This window comes from Triturus cristatus, chromosome 1_2 (assembly GCF_964204655.1).
Source record: "Triturus cristatus chromosome 1_2, aTriCri1.1, whole genome shotgun sequence".
Taxonomy (NCBI): domain Eukaryota; kingdom Metazoa; phylum Chordata; class Amphibia; order Caudata; family Salamandridae; genus Triturus; species Triturus cristatus.
Genome location: NC_140580.1, coordinates 57,707,691 through 57,729,032, shown reverse-complemented (window position 1 = coordinate 57,729,032; position 21,342 = coordinate 57,707,691).

Genomic DNA, 21,342 nt, shown 5'->3' with positions numbered 1-21,342 from the left:
GCAGCTCTACTGAACGCCACGTGGTTGTGGGCCCTTGCTGACCGCTGCCTCTGGCCTACACTGCGGTCAGCATGGCTCACAATTAAAATTGAGTGTTTATTCATTAATTACAGAGTCCAGTAGACAACTAACTACAACATCTTCGAAACCTAAATAATATCCTTTTAGTATCCTTGCTTCAAGAACTTTTTTGATATCTATTATAGCTTTAGTACAATCACGAAATTCATCTTGCAAGTCCAAAGGAACACTGAATGGCAGTCTACACTGCGGCCAGCAGAGCTCACAGTTCGAATTCAGTCTTGATTAATGAATTTCAGAGTCCAGTAGGCAACTAACTATAACGTCCCCGAAACCTACACATTTCGACAATGTATTCCATACATATTTCTTCTTTTTTTACCTACACTGCGGTCAGCAGAGCTCACAATTTACATTGAGACATGATTTTTTAATTGCAGTCAGAATTGTAATCTATGTCCGCGAATTTTGTCAAGAGGAAGTGACAAAAAGCATTACTCGATGTCTGTGCTGACTACTGCCTTCCATCTACATTGCGGATAGCAGGGCTCACAATTCACATCGAGTTGCAATTGCAGATGACGCAGTCCAGTAGGCAAGAGACATTGCTCCCAGTGCGGCCCGCACGGACCACGCATCATCGCTGGCTGCGCACATTCTGAATGCTTCTAATGCCCCTGTCTCATTGCAGCACAACTCATGGACCCTTTATGATTAGCCCTGGGTGAAGTACTACGCTACGCTCGCGTAGTTTGTGAAGTTTGCGCTACTTCGCACTACGCGAATTGCACGTAGCACAGTGCAAACATGCATAGCGGTCATTTTTTGCTTGCTCGCGGCCCTCAACGTCAAGTTGGCGACCGCGAGCGAGCGAGCGAAATGACATCCTGGCAAGACTTTTTCCTTGTTCGCGATCAGCAACATCAAGTTGCCGATTGTGAGCGTGGAAAATAAACCTCCCGGCGAGATTCTCAATGCGGGGAGATCAGGTTTCTCATTGGGAGTGGTCACGTATGCTCGCGACTGCTCGCGATGAGAAACTACCAGTCCGCATTGAGAAAGCTGCCGCTTGAGTAGAAATCTACTTGAGCGTCAGAAAACAACTGCTTGCACTGTGCAAGATGCAGTTTGCACTGATTGCACAGTGCAGACAAGCATCCGGCACTGCATTTAGCACAGTTCACTACGCAGTTCGCGTAGCTTGCGTAGCTCGTGTAGTGCAAAGTGCTCTTCGCGTAGCTACGCGTAGCGCTACTACGCGAACTGCAGCCAGGGTTATTTATGATACAATATTTTGTGTATAATTTCACATCTGGTGCCCCTACCTCAGTGTACCACAAGTCATGGACCCTTTACAATAGAATCTTTTGTGTATTATTTCACATCTGGTGCCCCTACCTTAGTGCAGCATAAATCATTGACCCTTTATGATTGGATCTCTGTGTTTGATCCAATGATTACTGTTCTACTTGTTGCCATCACCAACCATTTCCGGAAGGCTGGCTTACACTCATACCACATGCATCCAGCAAAGACGTCACTGGACATGTGACCCTGGTAATAAAAAGGAGTCGAGCGCACGTGCCCATACCCAGTTCCACTATGTATCTGTGTCTGTGTGTTCATTATGTATGCAACATGCTGCCCCTAGGCCCTACCACATTACATTCTGCTCTGGACAGCAAATGCAACCAACTTACCTTTGACAGTGGGAGAAAACTTTGGTTATGTAACTTTGTCTCGTCATTGTACATGTATGTACGTAGAGACGGGATGATTAGAGTACTCCAAGGAGAGTGTATAGTGAATTTATAAGTGTGTGGGGATTGGCAGAGAGATTGAATAAGTACATATGTTGGCGCAGCCTAACTCCGACAACAAACTTGTCTCTAATTGGCTGCCCATCATGTCCCAAAAACTAAATTTTGGACTTTGCATGGCCTAGTATTGCTACACCTGCAATATTTCACTGAATGTGCAATAAACATTCACATCCACACAGATGTGTCATGTCCACCATCTTTCTTGTGTGGAACTATGGATGAATGTAGGGTCAGTGATTTCCCGTACCTTCCATGTTGGCCATGTTGTGGGACTTGGCTCACAGAGTGACACATTGACGCTTGTGACCCGGGTGACGACAGCACTACAACAAGAACACCTGCATGCCTGTGTCTAATAATGTGCTTTAACATACTAGTTTGCTGGAGCGCTGTATCTATATTTATAATCTGGCAACTAGCGCAAACCAAAATTTTACCGCACAACCGGGAAAAATATATCCCAATTGTGCGTGATGTAGCCAAATCTGGCAACAGTGCCGCATCAGTTGATTCCTCATACAATTCACGATGGAGCCACACCCACAGCTCCGGAGTCCTTCTTCACAGCCTCTCTCTTCCTCTCACTCTCACTGTTTCTCTCTTCCTCTCTGTATTCCTCTCACTCTTTCTTTCTTTTTCTCTCTGTCTTCCTCTCACTCTTTCTTTCTCTCTCTATCTCTCTTTCTCTCTCCTTTGATGGACGCATGACACACAATCTTATCTTGCTGTTTGTCTTGCAGGCCTGTGATGAAGCGTGGTCATCCTGCAATCAACACTCAATCTGAATTGTACTGAGTCACAAGATGGCTGCTAACACTTCCTGGTTTGGAGTGTTGACAGCAAATCACAGTGAAGCTCGTGCACGGGACTTAGGCTCCGCCCAGATAGCAACACTTTTATTTTTCTAATTTCTCAGCAACTACTGAACAGATTCGCACCATTTAAAAAAAAAGGTCGCTTTCAAATCCGAGCACTACCTTTTTGCCAAATTTGTGGTATTCCGTTCAGTAGTTTCAGCTCTAGCCTTGCACAAAGTTTCCTATGGGAAATTGATTTTTTGACTCTTATTCTTTGAATTTTTCAAAAACTACTGAACGGATTTACACCATTTAAAAAAAAGGTCACTTTCTGAACCCAGGTCTACCTTTCTGCCAAATTTGGGGTAATTACGTTCAGCAGTTCGGGCTGTAGCTCGTCGCAAAATTTCCTATGGAAATTAACATGGAAAATGCATTTTGGAACCCCCCTTTTTTCTCAGACCCCGCTTGCCAAATCAACCCCAAACTTTCAGGATAGGAGATGACCTGGATAGACTTTTTGGGGGGGAAATTTCACGAAGATTTGTCAAACGACACCAAAGTTATTAGCAAATCAAAAAATGATTTTCCTATGGAAACTAGGTTGTAACTATAACTACCTACTGGCGACCGCGAGTAGGTTATATATATTTATTTCCAATCCTGGCAACATCCATAGACAGGCACTGACTCCGTGAGAATTTGGCATAGAAAGATTTTATTCCAACAAGAACCCAGACGCGTTTTGACGGTGAACCGCCTTGATAACTACATCAGGTACTCTCTGTATATGTATATGTATGTGTATGTATATATGTCATGTGATCAAGGCTCCTTGTGAGTTGAAACGCGTAGTGGCGGCATCCGAGTAAACAACTGAAAGAAACTGCATCTGTGGTCTGTGTCCGTGGTTTTGGATCAATCGAAAGTTCTGGGGGCAAGTGCAATATATATATATATATATATATTACCTACTGGCGGTCGCCAGTAGGTAGTTACAGTTAGGACCTATTTTCCATAGGAAATCTGCAACATTCTATTCCCAATAAGTCTGATGCCGGTTGACAAATCTTCGCAAAATTTTCCAAACTTTTGGCCAGCTCCAGTCCGCTCCTATCCTGAAAGTTTCATGGTGATTCGTCAAGCAGGGGCTGAGAAAAAGGGGGGTCCCAAGACGCTTTTTCCCCATTCAATTTCCCATAGGACCTGTTGACGCAGCTACAGCCTGAACTGCTGAACGGAATTACACCAAATTTGGCAGAAAGGTAGACCTTGGTTCAGAGTTGTGCCTTTTGCTTAAATGCTGTAAATCTGTTCAGTAGTTCCTGAGAAAATCAGAAGTAAAATCACATATATATCTGGGCGGAGCCTAACCACACATCTCATCGTGAGATCTGATTGGCTGTCAGCACTTCATCCAAGAAGTGTTGGCAGCCATCTCGGGACCAATATACATGATAGCACCTCATTAAAAAGCATTGCAGTTATTAGAAGGTTTTAAGACTTTAGTTACATTATAAATGATTTGTTGATGGTACCATACTCATTTTAGGAATTGTGGTATGTTCTAAGGTGATTTTACCTTGTGAAAAAGCCTTCTGCTGGGATATCATGAATCATGGTTGAGAGAAAACTATTTTCACATGCTTTTCCCACAGAGGTTTGGAAGGTGATCTATAAGCTAAACTGAGATCATATTTTCTGTAAATTCACATTATCTTTCTTAGTCACGTGAGAATGAAGTCTGACATTCTCAGTAAAACATGTACATCCAACAAGGGCAGAGACTGTCAGTTGATCGTTTGTGTTCTACTGCATCTTCCCAGAGTGTTCCAAAGAACAACTAGAGCGCTAACACTCCTACTTATGATAAACGTATGGCACACCTGAAGCCATCTTGATTGGAATAGAGTGGTAACTCTTAAAACATTTAATTTAAAAAGGAACAAAATTAGGGGGTTCATTTTGCCATAGAATGCATGATTAGTGCTGCAGAAAGAAAAAATAGGGCACATTTTGAGAGACTTCTCAAATCCTCTTCTATTTCATTAAAGAGTTCTGACATGCAGACTGAAACATGCACTTTCAATACCAGCAGCAGACTTCCCTGGTGAGCAGTAGCTTTACTACAGTGATCTAATGAGCAACTAGAGCGCTAACATTCTGAATTTATGGCAAATGTGTGACACATCGGAATGCCTTCTTCATTGAATCAAAGTAAAAACTGACAGTATGCCTACTGAGGAGACTGTAGTAAATGAGGAAATTAGGAAACTTCATAACAAGTCTCCCAAGATGGCCACCAGAGACAAAAGAGCCCAAATGTAGCACAAATTTCACCGAGATGTAGCCCAAGTATAGCCCAATGACAGAAATCCCAGAGTGATTTAAAGAACAACTAGAGCGCTAACAGTCTTACTTATGACAAAAGTATGGCACACCTGAAGCCATCTTGATTGGAACAAAAGGGGTAACACTTAAAACATTTAATTTGCAAAGGAACAAAATGAGGGGGTTCATTTTGCCATATAAATTATGATTAGTGCTGCAGAAAGAAAAATTTGGGCACATTTTGACTTCCCAAATCCTCTTCTATTACATTAAAAAGTTCTGACATGCAGACTGAAACATGCACTTTGAATACCAGCAGCAGACTTCCCTGGTGAGCAGTAGCTTTACTACAGTGATCTAATGAGGAACTATAGTGCTACCATTCAGAATTTATGGCAAATGTGTCACATCTGAATGCCTTCTTGATGGAACCAAAGTAAACAAGCATTGAAAATGCAATAGGTCTCGCCCTCGTTTAAGTTAAAGCAATTCTGTTTGTAATTAGGTGGCTTTTTAGCTTTGCTTTTATTAGTGTTTTTCAAAATTTCATGTACATAACATGCATATATGTATATGTATGCATGCATTTATATTTGTATTTATATAGATATGCAGATTATATATATGTTTATGTATGTATATATATATACACATACATATATATAAATGCATATGCATATATGTGCATATGTGTGCGTGTAGAGAGAGGTAGAGCGAGGTAGACAGGTAGAGGTGTAGAGGTAGAGACGTAGAGGTAGAGAGGTAGAGGTAGAGAGGTAGAGAGTAGTAGAGAGAGAGGTAGAGAGAGGTAGAGAGATAGAGAGTAGAGGATGAGTAATAGAGAGATAGAGAGTAGAGAGAGAGTAGTAGAGAGTAGTAGAGAGAGTAGCAGAGAGTGAGTAGGAGAGAGTAGTAGAGTGAGTAGTAGAGAGTGAGTAGTAGAGAGTAGTAGAGAGTGAGAAGTAGAGAGTAGTAGAGATTAGTAAAGAGTGAGTAGTAGAGTGAGTAGTAGAGAGTAGTAGAGAGTGAGTAGTAGAGAGTAGTAGAGAGTGAGTATTAGAGAGTGAGTAGTAAAGAGTGAGTAGTGGAGACTGAGTAGCAGAGAGAGAATAGTAGAGAATGAGTAGTAGAGTGAGTAGTAGAGAGTAGTAGAGAGAGTAGTAGAGAGTGAGTAGTAGAGAATAGTAGAGAGTGAGTAGTAAAGAGAGAGTAGTAGAGAGTGAGTAGTAGAGAGTAGTAGAGAGTGAGTAGGATAGAGTGAGTAGTAGAGAGAGAGTAGTAGAGAGTGAGTAGTAGAGAGTAGTAGAGAGTGAGTAGTAGAGAGTAGTACAGAGCGAGTAGTAGAGAGTGATTGGCAGAGAGTAGTGGAGTAGTAGAGAGTGAGTAGTAGAGAGTAGTAGAGAGTGAGTAGTAGAGTGAGTAGTAGGGAGTAGTAGAGAGTGAGTAGTAGAGTGAGTAGTAGAGTGAGTAGTAGAGAGCAAGTAGTAGAGAGTGAGTAGTAGAGAGTGAGTAGTAGAGAGTGAGTAGTAGAGATAGTAGTAGAGAGTAGTAGAGTAGTAGAGAGTGAGTAGTAGAGAGTGAGTAGTAGAGAGTAGTAGAGAGTGAGTAGCAGAGAGAGTAGTAGAGAGTAGTAGAGTAGTAGAGAGTGAATAGTAGTGTGAGTAGTAGAGAGTAGTAGAGAGCGAGTAGTAGAGAGTGAGTAGTGGAAAGTGAGTAGTAGAGTAGTAGAGAGTGAGTAGTAGAGAGTGAGTAGTAGAGAGAGAGTAGTAGAGAGTAGTAGAGTGAGTAGTAGAGAGTGAGTAGTAGAGAGAGAGTAGTAGAGAGTGAGTAGTAGAGTAGTAGAGAGCGAGTGGTAGAGAGTGAGTAGTTGAGAGTGAGTAGTAGAGAGTAGTAGAGAGTAGTAGAGTAGTAGAGAGTGAGTACTAGAGAGTGAGTAGTAGAGAGTAGTAGAGTGAGTAGTAGAGAGGGAGTAGTAGAGAGAGAGTAGTAGAGAGTAGTAGAGACTGAGTAGTAGAATAGTAGAGAGTGAGTGGTAGAGAGTAGTAGAGAGCAGTAGAGTGAGTAGTAGAGAGTAGTAGAGAGTGAGTAGTAGAGAGTGGGTAGTAGAGAGTAGTAGTAGAGAGTAGTAGAGAGTAGTAGAGAGAGAGTAGTAGAGAGTGAGTAGTAGAAAGTAGTAGCGAGTGAGTAGTAGAGAGTGGGTAGTTTAATTTAAAAGGAACACAATGAGGAGGTTCATTTTGCCATAGAACTTATGATTAGTGCGGATAAAAGAAAATTAGGGCACATTTTGAGTGACTTCTCAAATCCTCTTCTATTTCATTAAAAAATTCTGACATGCAGACTGAAACATGCACTTTCAATACCAGCAGCAGACTTCCCTGGTGAGCAGTAGCTTTACTACAGTGATCTAATAAGCAACTAGAGTGCTAACATTCCGAATTTATGGCAAATGTGTGACACATCTGAATGCCTTCTTGATGGAATGAAAGTAAAAAAACCTGAAAGTATTTCCTACTGAGGAGACTGTTGTAAATGAGGACATTAGGAAACTTCAAAACAAATAAGTCTCCCAAGATGGCCACCAGAGACAAAAGAGCCCAAATGTAGCACAAATATCACCGAGATGTAGCCCAATTATAGCCCAATGACAGAATATCCCAGAGTATTTAAAAGAACAACTAGAGCGCTAACAGTCTTACTTATGACAAAAGTATGGCACACCTGATGCCATCTTGATTAGAATAAAGTGGTAATACTTAAAAGATTTAATTTGCAAAGGAACAAAATTAGGGTTTTCATTTTGCCACAGAAATTATGATTAGTGCTGCAGAAAGAAAGATTAGGGCACTGTTTGACTTCTCAAATCCTCTTCCATTTCATTAAAAAATTCTGACATGCAGACTGAAACATGCACTTTGAATACCAGCAGCAGACTTCCCTGGTGAGCAGTAGCTTTACTACAGTGATCTAATGAGCAACTAGAGTGCTACCATTCAGAATTTATGGAAAATGTGTGACACATCTGAATGCCTTCTTGATGGAATCAAAGTAAACAAGCATTGAAAATGCAATAGGTCTCGCCCTCGTTTAAGTTAAAGCAATTCTGTTTGTAATTAGGTGGCTTTTTTGCTTTGCTTGTATTAGAGTTTTTCAAACTTTCATGTACATACCATACATATGTATGCATATATGTATATGTATATGTTTGCATGCATTTATATTTATATAGATATGCAGATTATATTTATATGTTTATATATGTATATATATATTCACTTAAAAAACCATAGGTTTCACACATGTTATAGTTAGCTGGACATTTCACTCGTAAAAAAACATTGAAATTCCCCCGTTATAGTTAGTTCAGATAACTATAACTCGCGCGACCGCAATCCACTGCTGATGACGTCACATATTACATCACTCATGACATAGTCAGTTGCATCACTCATGACATCACTGATGACATCATCCTTGTGATAGAGTGGCGGCCGCGCGAGTTATAGTTATCTGAACTAACTATAACGGGGGAATTTCAATGGTTTTTTACGAGTGAAATGTCTAGCTAACTATAACATGTGTGAAACCTATGGTTTTTTAAGTGAATTTGCAAGGTTTTTTAAATGCTAATTCCTAACTATAACGTGTGTGAAACCTATGGTTTTTTAAGTGAATTTGTACGGCTTTTTAAATGGTAAGTTATGTATGTTTTATTATATTTTTTATATATTTTTTTTTTTAAGGTTTTTCACCGTGCGCGCACGGTGCTCGCACGGTGCTCGCACGGTGCGCGCACCCCGCGATTTTTTGAAAAAAAATAAAATGTTTTTTTCACCCTTCGGGGTCCTTCAGAGACCCACTGACAAAGGCTAGGGGGTCAGGAACTCTCTACCCTGCCCCCTTTTCACGTTCGCCACCTTCCTTTTTCACTCTCGCACTGAAAACAAACAAAATGGCGGCCGACACTTCCTGATTTCGACCGATTTGAACGTTGACTGACATGAAACCACCAATCAGAATTACGCTTGCGCACGTTAGGGTGCTCGCACGGTGCGCGCACGTTGCGCGGCTATAGATATGTATGTGCTTTTAACTGCAATTTTCTCAGGATCTACTGAACAGATTGACTCCATATATGCAAAAGGCACATCCCTGAGCTGAGGACTACCTCTTTTCCAAATTTCAAGTAATTCTGTTCAGCCGTTCGGGCTGTACCTTGGACTAAAGGTCCCTATGGAAAATTGCATGGGGAAAACGCGTTTTGGGACCCCCCTTTTTTCTCAGCCCCCGCTTGACAAATCCCCCCGAGACTTTCGGGGTAGGAGCGGAGCGGAGCGCCCCACCTATTTTGAAAATTTCGCGAGGATTCGTCAACCGGCGCCAAAGTTATTCCAAATAGAATGTTGCGGATTTCCTATGGAAACACGGTCCTAACTATAACTATCTACTGGCGACCGCCAGTAGATAATATATACACATACATATATATATAAATGCATATGCATATATATGCATATATATATTAGGCCTGGGCGGTAAATTCCGTTCCGCTCGCGGAATTTGCGGAATTTCGCGTTCCGCGGAGAACGCGAAATTGCTCTAAAGTCTGCTTTCCGCGATTTCGCGAAATTTTTGCTTGTTCGCGTTCTCAAAATGCGTGTTCGCGAGATATTTCTCCCCGAGCACGCAAACAGCAATTGTGAATAGGAAAAAAGCATCGCGAACAAGCAATTCCGCGTGTTCGCGGAATTTCTGCGTGTTCGCGGAGATTTTTTACCGTTTCGCGGAGATTTGCGTACCGCAATTACGCAAATTCCGCCCACCCCATATATATATGCATATGTGTGCATGTCCAGAGAGGTAGAGAGGTAGAGGTGTATAGGTAGAAAGGTAGAGGTAGAGAGGTAGAGAGTAGTAGAGAGAGAGGTAGAGAGAGGTAGAGAGGTAGAGAGTAGAGAGCGAGTAATAGAGAGTAGAGAATGAGTATTAGAGAGTAGTAGAGAGTAGTAGACAAAGTATCAGATAGTGACTAGTAGAGAGTAGTAGAGTGAGTAGTAGACAGTGAGTGGTAGAGAGTGAGTATTAGAGAGTGAGCAGTAGAGAGTAGTAGAGAGTGAGTAGTAGAGTGAGTAGTAGAGAGTAGTAGAGAGTAGTAGAGAGTGAGTAGTAAAGAGTGAGTAGTATAGAGTAGTAGAGAGTGAGTAGCAGAGAGAGAGTATTAGAGAGTAGTAGAGAGTGAGTAGCAGAGTGAGTAGTAGAGAGTAGTAGAGAGAGAGTAGTAGAGAGTGAGTAGTAGAGAGTAGTAGAGAGTAGTAGAGAGTGAGTAGTAAAGAGTGAGTAGTAGAGAGTAGTAGAGAGTGAGTAGCAGAGAGAGAGTATTAGAGAGTAGTAGAGAGTGAGTAGCAGAGTGAATAGTAGAGAGTAGTAGAGAGAGAGTAGTAGAGAGTAGTAGAGAGAGAGTAGTAGAGAGTGAGTAGTAGAGAGTAGTAGAGAGTGAATAGTAGAGAGTGAGTAGTAGAGGGAGAGTAGTAGAGAGTAGTAGAGCGTGAGTAGTAGAGAGTGAGTAGTAGAGAGTAGTGGAGTAGTAGAGAGTGAGTAGTAGAGAGTAGTAGAGAGTGAGTAGTAGAGTGAGTACTAGAGAGTAGTAGAGAGCGAGTAGCAGAGAGCAAGTAGTAGAGAGTGTGGAGTGAAGAGTGAGTAGTAGAGAGTAGTAGAAAGTGAGTAGTAGACAGAGAGTAGTAGAGAGTGAGTAGTAGAGCGTGAGTAGTAGAGTGAGTACCAGAGAGTAGTAGAGAGCGAGTAGCAGAGAGCAAGTAGTAGAGAGTGTGTAGTAGAGAGTGAGTAGTAGAGAGTAGTAGAGAGTGAGTAGTAGACAGAGAGTAGTAGAGAGTGAGAAGTAGAGAGAGTAGTAGAGTAGTAGAGAGTGAGTAGTAGAGTGAGTAGTAGAGAGTAGTTGAGAGTGAGTAGTAGAGAATGAGTAGTGGAGAGTGAGCAGTAGAGAGTAGTAGAGAGTGAGTAGTACAGTGTGAGTAGTACAGAGTGAGTAGTAGAGAGTGAGTAGTAGAGAGAGAGTAGTAGAGAGTGAGTGGTAGAGTAGTAGAGAGTGAGTGGTAGAGAGTAGGAGAGAGTAGTATAGTGAGTAGTAGAGAATAGTAGACAGTGAGTAGTAGAGCGAGTAGTAGAGAGTAGTAGAGAGTGAGTAGTAGAGAGTGAGTAGCAGAGAGAGTAGAAGAGAGTAGTAGAGAGTGAGTAGTAGAGAATGAGTAGTAGAGAGTAGTAGAGAGCGAGTAGTAGAGAGTGAGTAGCAGAGAGAGAGTATTAGAGAGTAGTAGAGAGTGAGTAGCAGAGTGAGTAGTAGAGAGTAGTAGAGAGAGAGTAGTAGAGAGTGAGGAGTAGAGAGTAGTAGAGAGTGAGTAGTAGAGAGTAGTAGAGAGAGAGTAGTAGAGAGTGAGTAGTCGAGAGTAGTAGAGAGTAGTAGAGAGTGAGTAGTAGAGAGTGAGTAGTAGAGGGAGAGTAGTAGAGAGTGAGTAGTAGAGAGTGAGTAGTAGAGAGTAGTGGAGTAGTAGAGAGTGAATAGTAGAGAGTAGTAGAGAGTGAGTAGTAGAATGAGTACTAGAGAGTAGTAGAGAGCGAGTAGCAGAGAGCAAGTAGTAGAGAGTGTGTAGTAGAGAGTGAGTAGTAGAGAGTAGTAGAGAGTGAGTAGTAGACAGTGAGTAGTAGAGAGTGAGTAGTAGAGAGTAGTAGAGAGTGAGTAGTAGAGTGAGTACTAGAGAGTAGTAGAGAGCGAGTAGCAGAGAGCAAGTAGTAGAGAGTGTGTAGTAGAGAGTGAGTAGTAGAGAGTAGTAGAGAGTGAGTAGTAGACAGAGAGTAGTAGAGAGTGAGAAGTAGCGAGAGTAGTAGATTAGTAGAGAGTGAGTAGTAGAGTGAGTAGTAGAGAGTAGTTGAGAGTGAGTAGTAGAGAATGAGTAGTGGAGAGTGAGCAGTAGAGAGTAGTAGAGAGTGAGTAGTACAGAGTGAGTAGTACAGAGTGAGTAGTAGAGAGTAGTAGAGAGTGAGTAGTAGAGAGTAGTAGAGTGAGTAGTAGAGAGTGAGTAGTAGAGAGAGAGTAGAAGAGAGTGAGTGGTAGAGTAGTAGAGAGTGAGTGGTAGAGAGTAGGAGAGAGTAGCAGAGAGTGAGTAGTAGAGAGTAGTAGAGAGTGAGTATTAGAGAGTGAGTAGTAAAGAGTAAGTAGTGAAGACTGAGTAGCAGAGAGAGAATAGTAGAGAATGAGTAGTAGAGTGAGTAGTAGAGAGTAGTAGAGAGAGAGTAGTAGAGAGTGAGTAGTAGAGAATAGTAGAGAGTGAGTAGTAGAGAGTAGTAGAGAGAGAGTAGTAGAGAGTGAGTAGTAGAGAGTAGTAGAGAGTGAGTAGTAGAGAGTGAGTAGTAGAGAGAGTAGTAGAGAGTGAGTAGTAGAGAGTAGTAGAGAGTGAGTAGTAGAGAGTAGTACAGAACGAGTAGTAGAGAGTGATTAGCAGAGAGTAGTGGAGTAGTAGAGAGTGAGTAGTAGAGAGTAGTAGAGAGTGAGTAGTAGAGTGAGTAGTAGAGTGAGTAGTAGAGAGCAAGTAGTAGAGAGAGAGTAGTAGAGAGTGAGTAGTAGAGAGTAGTACAGAGCGAGTAGTAGAGAGTGATTAGCAGAGAGTAGTGGAGTAGTAGAGAGTGAGTAGTAGAGAGTAGTAGAGAGTGAGTAGTAGAGTGAGTAGTAGAGTGAGTAGTAGAGAGCAAGTAGTAGAGAGAGAGTAGTAGAGAGTGAGTAGTAGAGAGTGAGTAGTAGAGATAGTAGTAGAGAGTAGTAGAGTAGTAGAGAGTGAGAAGTAGAGAGTGAGTAGTAGAGGGTAGTAGAGAGTGAGTAGCAGAGAGAGTAGTAGAGAGTAGTAGAGTAGTAGAGAGTGAGTAGTAGTGTGAGTAGTAGAGAATAGTAGAGAGCGAGTAGTAGAGAGTGAGTAGTGGAAAGTGAGTAGTAGAGTAGTAGAGAGTGAGTAGTAGAGAGTGAGTAGTAGAGAGAGAGTAGTAGAGAGTAGTAGAGTGAGTAGTAGAGAGTGAGTAGTAGAGAGAGAGTAGTAGAGAGTGAGTAGTAGAGTAGTAGAGAGGGAGTGGTAGAGAGTGAGTAGTTGAGAGTGAGTAGTAGAGAGTAGTAGAGAGTAGTAGAGTAGTAGAGAGTGAGTACTAGAGAGTGAGTAGTAGAGAGTAGTAGAGACTGAGTAGTAGAATAGTAGAGAGTGAGTGGTAGAGAGTAGTAGAGAGCAGTAGAGTGAGTAGTAGAGAGTAGTAGAGAGTGAGTAGTAGAGAGTGGGTAGTAGAGAGTAGTAGTAGAGAGTAGTAGAGAGTAGTAGAGAGAGAGTAGTAGAGAGTGAGTAGTAGAAAGTAGTAGCGAGTGAGTAGTAGAGAGTGGGTAGTTTAATTTAAAAGGAACACAATGAGGAGGTTCATTTTGCCATAGAACTTATGATTAGAGCAGAAAAAAGAAAATTAGGGCACATTTTGAGTGACTTCTCAAATCCTCTTCTATTTCATTAAAAAATTCTGACATGCAGACTGAAAGATGCACTTTCAATACCAGCAGCAGACTTCCCTGGTGAGCAGTAGCTTTACTACAGTGATCTAATAAGCAACTAGAGTGCTAACATTCCGAATTTATGGCAAATGTGTGACACATCTGAATGCCTTCTTGATGGAATGAAAGTAAAAAAACCTGAAAGTATTTCCTACTGAGGAGACTGTTGTAAATGAGGACATTAGGAAACTTCAAAACAAATAAGTCTCCCAAGATGGCCACCAGAGACAAAAGAGCCCAAATGTAGCACAAATATCACCGAAATGTAGCCCAATTATAGCCCAATGACAGAATATCCCAGAGTGTTTAAAAGAACAACTAGAGCGCTCACAGTCTTACTTATGACAAAAGTATGGCACACCTGATGCCATCTTGATTGGAATAAAGTGGTAACGCTTAAAAGATTTAATTTGCAAAGGAACAAAATGAGGGTTTTCATTTTGCCACAGAAATTATGATTAGTGCTGCAGAAAGAAAGATTAGGGCACAGTTTGACTTCTCAAATCTTCTTCCATTTCATTAAAAAATTCTGACATGCAGACTGAAACATGCACTTTGAATACCAGCAGCAGACTTCCCTGGTGATCAGTAGCTTTACTACAGTGATCTAATGAGCAACTAGAGTGCTACCATTCAGAATTTATGGAAAATGTGTGACACATCTGAATGCCTTCTTGATGGAATCAAAGTAAACAAGCATTGAAAATGCAATAGGTCTCGCCCTCGTTTAAGTTAAAGCAATTCTGTTTGTAATTAGGTGGCTTTGTGGCTTTGCTTGTATTAGAGTTTTTTAATCTTTCATGTACATACCATACATATGTATGCATATATGTATATGTATATGTTTGCATGCATTTATATTTATATAGATATGCAGATTATATTTATATGTTTATATATGTATATATATATTCACTTAAAAAACCATAGGTTTCACACATGTTATAGTTAGCTGGACATTTCACTCGTAAAAAACCATTGAAATTCACCGGTTATAGTTAGTTCAGATAACTATAACTCGCGCGACCGCAATCCACTGCTGATGACGTCACATATTACATCACTCATGACATGGTCAGTTGCATCACTCATGACATCACTGATGACATCATCCTTGTGATAGAGTGGCGGCCGCGCGAGTTATAGTTATCTGAACTAACTATAACGGGGGAATTTCAATGGTTTTTTACGAGTGAAATGTCTAGCTAACTATAACATGTGTGAAACCTATGCTTTTTTAAGTGAGTTTGCAAGGTTTTTTAAATGCTAATTCCTAACTATAACGTGTGTGAAACCCATGGTTTTTTAAGTGAATTTGTACGTCTTTTTAAATGCTAAGTTATGTATGTTTTATTATATTTTTTATATATTTTTTTTTTTAAGGTTTTTCACCGTGCTCGCACGGTGCTCGCACGGTGCGTGCACCCCGTGATTTTTTGAAAAAAAAATAAAATGTTTTTTTCACCCTTCGGGGTCCTTCAGGGACCCACTGACAAAGGCTAGGGGGTCAGGAACTCTCTACCCTGCCCAGAGTGAGTAGTAGAGAGTAGTAGAGAGTGAAAAGTAGAGAGTAGTAGAGTGAGTAGTAGAGAGAGAGTAGTAGAGAGTGAGTGGTAGAGTAGTAGAGAGTGAGTGGTAGAGAGTAGGAGAGAGTAGTAGAGTGAGCAGTAGAGAATAGTAGACAGTGAGTAGTAGAGCGAGTAGTAGAGAGTAGTAGAGAGTGAGTAGTAGAGATTGAGTAGCAGAGAGAGTAGTAGAGAGTAGTAGAGAGTGAGTAGTAGAGAGTGAGTAGTAGAGAGTAGAAGAGAGCGAATAGTAGAGAGTGAGTAGTGGAGAATGAGTAGTAGAGAGCGAGTTGTAGAGAGTGAGTAGTAGAGAGTGAATAGTAGAGAGTGAGTAGTAGAGAGAGAGTAGTAGAGAGTGAGTAGTAGAGATTAGTAGAGTGAGTAGTAGAGAGTGAGTAGTAGAGAGAGAGTAGTAGAGAGTGAGTAGTAGAGAGAGAGTAGTAGAGTAGTAGAGAGTGAGTGGTAGAGAGCAGCAGAGAGTAGTAGAGTGAGTACTAGAGAGTAGTAGAGAGTGAGTAGTAGAGAGTGAATAGTAGAGTGTAGTAGTAGAGAGTAGTAGAGAGAGAGAGTAGTAGAGAGTGTAGTAGAGAGTGAGTAGTAGAGAGTAGTAGCGCGTGAGTAGTAGAGAGTAGTAGAGAGTGAGTACTAGAGTAGTAGAGAGTGAGTTGTAGAGAGTAGTAGAAAGTAGTAGAGTGAGTAGTAGAGAGTGAGTAGTAGAGAGTGAATAGTAGAGAGTAGTAGAGAGTGTGTAGTAGAGAGAGTAGTAGTAGACGGTGAGTAGTAGAGAGTAGTAGAATGTGAGTAGTAGAGAGTGAGTAGTAGAGAGTGAGTAGTAGAGAGTAGTAGAACGTTAGTAGTAGAGAGTGAGTAGTAGAGCAGTAGCGAGTGAGTAGTTGAGAGTGAGTAGTAGAGAGTGAGTAGTAGAGAGTAGTAGAGTAGTAGAGAGTGAGTAGTAGAGAGTAGTAGAGAGTGAATAGTAGACAGTGAGTAGTAGAGAGAGAGTAGTAGAGAGCAGTAGAGAGTCAGTAGTAGAGTAGTAGAGAGTAGTCAGTCAGTGTCAGTCAGTGTCAGTCAGTGTCAGTCAGTGTCAGTCAGTCAGTGTCAGTCAGTCAGTCAGTATCAATCAATCAGTGTCAGTCAGTCAGTGTCAGTCAATCAGTGTCAGTCAGTGTCAATCAGTGTCAGTCAATGTTAGTCAGTCAGTCAGTGTCAGTCAGTCAGTCAGTGTCAGTCAATCAGTGTCAGTCAGTGTCAGTGTCAGTCAATCTGTGTCAATCAGTGTCAATCAGTCAGTGTCAGTCAGTCAGTGTCAGTCAGTCAGTGTCAGCTAGAGCAGCTCTGCTGACCTGGTTCTCTGGCTCTAAAGTAGGCCTGGGCAAAAATTTCATTCCGTTCGCGGAAATTGCGATAATTTGACATTTTCGCGTTCCGCGGAGAGCGCGAAAATGTCAAAAATTCCAGTTTCCGCAGCTTGGCGATAATTTGCTTCTTGCTCGTGCTGTAAAATAATACTTTCTCGCGCGCGCGCGATCGCCTTACCTGTATCCCTGCGTTCGCCGACAAGTTTTCTTGATCCGGTCGCGTTCTCCATGAGATGTTGTAATGTTTTTAGCCATTTGCGCTGTCTCGCGACAGTTCGCGCCCGCAGTGACGCGATCATGCACCGTGAGACAACTCAAAACAAGATGGCCGCGCCCGCAAGCAACCACATGGGTAAGTTGGCGACCCGCAACCATGCAGAAAATCTCGCGAACATGCCGGAAAAAAACTTCCGCATTTTCGCGATATTTCCGCTTGTTTGCGATAATTTTATCATTTTCGCGATAATTTGCAAAAGTTAATTTCGCAAATTCCGCCCACCCCTACTCTAAAGCAGCTCTGCTGACCTGGTTCTCTCTCTCTAAAGCAGCTCTGCTGACCTGGTTTCTCTGGCTCTAGAGCAGCTCTGCTGACCTAGTTCTTATGCTACAGAGCTGCTCTGCTGATCTAGTTCTCTGGCTCTACAACAGCTCTGCTGACCTGGTTCTCTGGCTCTAAAGCAGCTCCGCTGACCCAGTTCTATGGCTCTGAAGCAGTTCTGCTGACATGGTTCTCTGGCTCTAGAGCAGCTCTGCTGACCTGGTTCTCTCCCTCTAAAGCAGCTCAACTGACCTGGTTTCTCTGGCTCTGCAGCAGCTCTGCAGACCTGGTTCTCTGGCTCTAGAGCAGCTCTGTTGACCTGGTTCTTAGGCTCTAGAGCAGCTCTACTGACCTGGTTCTCTGGCTCTAAAGCAGCTCTGCTGACCTGGTTCTATGGCTCTAAAGCAGCTGTGCTGGTTTGGTTCTCTGGCTCTAGAGTAGCTCTGCTGACCTGGTTCTCTGGCTCTAAAGCAGCTCTGCTAACCTGGTTCTCTGGCTATAAAGCAGCTCTGCTGGCCTGGTTCTCTGGCTCTAAAGCAGCTCTGCTGACCTGGTTCTCTCCCTCCAAAGCAACTCTGCTGACCTGGTTTCTCTGGCTCTACAGCAGCTCTGCTGACCTGGTTTTCTGCACTCATGATGCACTCACCCGACTTCGCGAAAATATATTTAAAAATAATATAAGTTTATTATATGTACAAATATATTATTTTGATGAATATCTTACATAATCTCTTGCCTTAATATGTATATTAAAGACACATACATATAATTTTGGATCATACACCCAGTGCGCCCCAGCATGTATATGATGTCACGCAGGACCGGCAACCGCGCAAACATCTCGTACCGTAATGCGCATGTGTCGCAAATGCACGGGAGCAGGAGTCGCAGACTGGTCGCATACCAATCGCACATATCACGTGATATTAAATGTATATGGTGTAACTGAAAAACACGCAGCCATCGCACACCATACGCAGATCCTTCATGACTTTTCTAAAATGGCAGCTAGAATGCGCGCACCCACCATGATGTGTACACTTTGAGTGCGCGACTTTTTAAAAGAAAATAATATAAATATATTAAAATAAAAAATGAAAACAAGAAAATTAATCAATATTTCAGTTTTAATTAAAAAAATATTTTTTTAGCAATTTTCAGAAAAATATATAATGTTCTTTAATGAATAAAATATTTATAAATAAACAGTTAAAAAAACTGTAGAAAATCTGTACAAAAAAATAGATATAACTACTATCACACTTAAAAGTTAGCATTTAAAAAACCTTTGAAATTCACTGAAAAAAAACATAGGTTTCAGAGACGTTATAGTTAGAAATTAGCATTTAAAAAGCATGTATATGATGTCACGCAGGACCGGCAACCGCACAAACATCTCGTACCGTAATGCGCATGTGTCGCAAATGCACGGGAGCAGGAGTCGCAGACTGGTCGCATACCAATCGCACATATCACGTGATATTAAATGTATATGGTGTAACTGAAAAACACGCAGCCGTCGCACACCATACGCAGATCCTTCATGACTTTTCTAAAATGGCAGCTAGAATGCGCGCACCCACCATGATGTGTACACTTTGAGTGCGCGACTTTTTAAAAGAAAATAATATAAATATATTAAAATAAAAAATGAAAACAAGAAAATTAATCAATATTTCAGTTTTAATTAAAAAAATATTTTTTTTGCAATTTTCAGAAAAATATATAATGTTCTTTAATGAATAAAATATTTATAAATAAACAGTTAAAAAACTGTAGAAAATCTGTACAAAAAAATAGATATAACTACTATCACACTTAAAAGTTAGCATTTAAAAAACCTTTGAAATTCACTGAAAAAAACATAGGTTTCAGAGACGTTATAGTTAGAAATTAGCATTTAAAAAACGTTAGAAATTCACAGAAAAAATCATAGGTTTCAGGGGTGCTGTAGTTAGCTGCCCATTTCACTCATACAAAACCATAGAAATTCCTCCGTTATAGTTAGTTCTGCTAACTATAACTCACGCGCCCGCAATGCACTGCTGATGATGTCACATATTGCATCATTCATGACATGTTCAGTGACATCACTGATGACATCGCTTGCTATCGTTATGGTTTTGCACCTTAATTGCCATTTCTTTGTTTTCTTTTAGCTGTCTCGCGTTAATATGTTGGTGCCTAATAGGAATTGGATTTGAGGTACACGAGCCAGTTCCCAATGTAAGATCTTAACTCCCCACTGGAGGGGTTTCAATGCACTAAGGAACAATACTAGGTTAATTACATGCTAGTTTTGAATCGTTCCTTAGTTGGGCACCATAAATAATATCGTTAAATATTGAATTAATCAGTGGAACGATGTTGGTTAGTTTTGCAACACAGGACTGTGTTAGTATTAGGATTACACACGTACTTACCATGATGCAATGCTCAGTTGTTTTGATTTCAATGCATTTTAATTTGGTTGTTTGCAAACTACAACTCCCACAATGCTCTGATCAGCACATGACAGGAAGTGCCAGGGACTCTAAGAACACCGGTATATGTGTGAGCTTTAGTGGGTGAACAGTATCGTGATCAAGGTCTTGAGGCAAGACCGAAACGTGTTGATTCATTTTGGAATTTCTCTGTGATCACTAATGGGCTAAATCGAAATAAAAGAATTGAAGTCATCTTGCGGAGTGCGACCCTGATTTTCTCCTTTGGAGAGTTCTGGATATATATATATATATATATATATATATATATATATATATATATATATAAATAATGGAAGACTGCCTAACAAGAAATATTTTTGTATTTGAGAATGAACTGGTCCAACAAGAACAAGGTGCAGGCATGGGCAACTGCTTTGACCCCAGTTATGCCAATTTACATCTAGGCTGGTGGGAGGAGCAGGTGCTCGAGGGACCTACACTGGAGCAGTGGACAGATAAGATCTTGTTATGGCTAAGGTTTATTGATGATGTCTTCCTGCTGTGGCAGGGCATGGAGATAGAAGTGGATCAATTTATCAGTGACCCAATTGAAAATGATTTAAATTTGAACTTTGTGGGACATCAGAGAATGACGACAGGAGACTTCTTAGACATATGAATAGTGGTGGAGGGTGGTAAGCTGGAAACAACAATATTTAGAAAGCCTACGGCAGGAAATACAATCCTGCATGCCAAAAGTGCACACCCGGCCCCTCTGATAAGGAGTATCACCTTTGGAGAATTTTATAGAGCTAGTAGGGCATGCAGCTCACAAGGGGAATATGGCAAAATAGAGAAGCAAATTAAATCTCGTTTTGTACACAGAGGGTATTCGCCTGGATTATTAGAAGCAACCTCTAAAACAGCTAGGAATATGAATAGAGAAAATTTAGTATTTGAACCATCTTGAACAGGCACAAAGGGAAAGAGCTAGGAGCAAGGGAACACTCACAGATTCATAAGAACTTATAACAAAGAGCATCTAAAAGTACGACAAATCTTACAAAAGCACTGGCACTTTATTAGACAAGATCTGGTATTAGGACTCCAGGCTACTAAAAACACACAATCACAGACAGAAAATCGAAATAATTAAGGGATTATCTAGTAAAGAGTGAAAGCCTGGGAGATACACAACAACATACGTGGCTTCAACAAAAAGATGGTTTTAACAAATATTTGCAGTGCAATGCCAGTTTGCATGGGAAGAATATTACAACTTTTAGATCAGTTATTAACAAAATTGTGAAGGTGAAAGAATTTTTAACATGCAAATCAAGTTTTGTAGTGTATATTCTAAAGCGTCCATGCAATAGGATATTTGTCAGAAGTACAACTCTACCAGTACACAAACAGATTTTACAACGCAGAAGAGCAATATTAAATAGAGATTGAAGTTACCCAATAGCGTGACATTTTAAAAAGGAACTTTCTAGCAACCCCACACCATTGAAATATAGTTGCATAGCGCGTGCCAACGAGAAGGAGAGGGGGAGACGGGGAGAAAGAGTTAAGAAAACTTGAAACATACTTCATCCTAAAGTTAGATAGTATAGAACCAACTGGTTTTAACATGGATGAAGAATTGTTCGCCTTTCTTTATTAAGCCTTTGAACCTCTAACAGCCCATTTTTCAGTAGAGCATTACATTTATATATTAGAATGAGGACAGCAGAACACAGTTAAAGCACTTTATATTTATAAGGGAATTGGTTCTTTTTCTCACTTGTTTTTTCTCGCACTTTTTTTATATAGATTTCAGCTAACCTTTATTCTATTATAAGGAAAGTATGGGGTCTTAGAAGAAAAAAACATTATCAAGAAGATAAT